This window comes from Euprymna scolopes, chromosome 29, assembly GCF_053919585.1.
Source record: "Euprymna scolopes isolate OS-2025 chromosome 29, ASM5391958v1, whole genome shotgun sequence".
Taxonomy (NCBI): Eukaryota; Metazoa; Mollusca; class Cephalopoda; order Sepiida; family Sepiolidae; genus Euprymna; species Euprymna scolopes.
The window spans coordinates 104,906,888-104,908,318 of record NC_136510.1 but is presented as its reverse complement, the minus strand read 5'-3'; positions in this window follow the sequence as shown (position 1 = coordinate 104,908,318).

Sequence of the window (1,431 nt, the reverse complement as noted above, 5' to 3'; positions counted from 1 at the left end):
TGATTTTAGTTTCGCATTAGAAGCGAAAATACCAACGTTACCAAGGTTACCAACGTGCGGTAGAAGACTCGGAAAATAATGAAACCAAAACGATGTCGTGTTTACCTCATATACGCAATGGTAAACTTCAAACTAATATAAATACCAATGTTTATATATAGATAATTTAATCCCAACCGAATAAAAAAGCTCAATACACAATAGAGAGTAGAGCTTATTATAAGAGAAAGAAAATGAAAACTGTAAGTTGAAATTTACGATCAAAATTTATTGTTCGGCTGAATACTCCAAAAGACAATTTACAAAGTTCTTATTCCGCGGAGTTTCAACGAATGCTATTCTTACTATTCTTTTCTTTATGTCCTCTGATGAGAAGAATAATATGAATAGCATTCTTTGAAATTCCGCGGAATAAGGACTTTGTAAATTGTTTTTTGGAGTATTCAGTTGAATAATAAAATTTGATTGTGAAGTTTAACTTACAGTTTTAATTTTCTTTCTCATATATATATATATATATATATATATATATATATATATATATATATATATATATATATATACACCAACAACGCAAGGACCACACACGATCTTCATATCTGTTTTTACTGTCGCGGGTCAAGTCTTAAGCTGACCACCTTGGCGCTTCTTCTATCTAGTGCGTGCATTGGGCGCTACCAATTGACAGATAAACTCATTCCCCCAGCCGGTGCAGCTGCAGCACGTGACCGGACGACCGGAGTTTCCTTTTCAGCCAAGTTTTCTCCAGGCCAAATATATAACAAATAAATTTTAAAAGTTTATATTTCTAATCGTTTATTCCTTTAAGTAAGCTAACATGCACAATTCTTGACAGCACCTGTTTCGTAGCGCAAAATCATTCATTTAATTATTATATCAATCAATGAATTTATTTCGACCTTAACCCATCGGAAGAAAAAGCAATTAACAATTTAAAATTTGGAATATAGACTTTTGTCATTTATTTGTTATATGCTCTGAAGTTGCATCAAGCTTAATAAATTAAAGGATTGGTATGAATAAAAAATGAAATATAAGTGAAGAAAATATTTTCATATATATATATATATATATATATATATATATATATATATATATATATATATATATATAGGAATTCGATGTCTACCATCTCTTCACATGAGGAAATATTAGCAAATGGTTATAATTGTTTACACCTTATTTGCTAAAGTCAGTGAGACATGGAAAATCACAATTAAAAATTGAATGAGTAATTAAAAGTCATAGAGGAAGGGAAGTTAAAGAAAAGGATATAAAAGTTAACATCCAAATTGCATGGTAAAATCCATACCAGCAGATTGTTGGATAATTTTAATCTGAAGTATATATATATATATATATATATATATATATATATATATATATATATATATATATATATATATATAT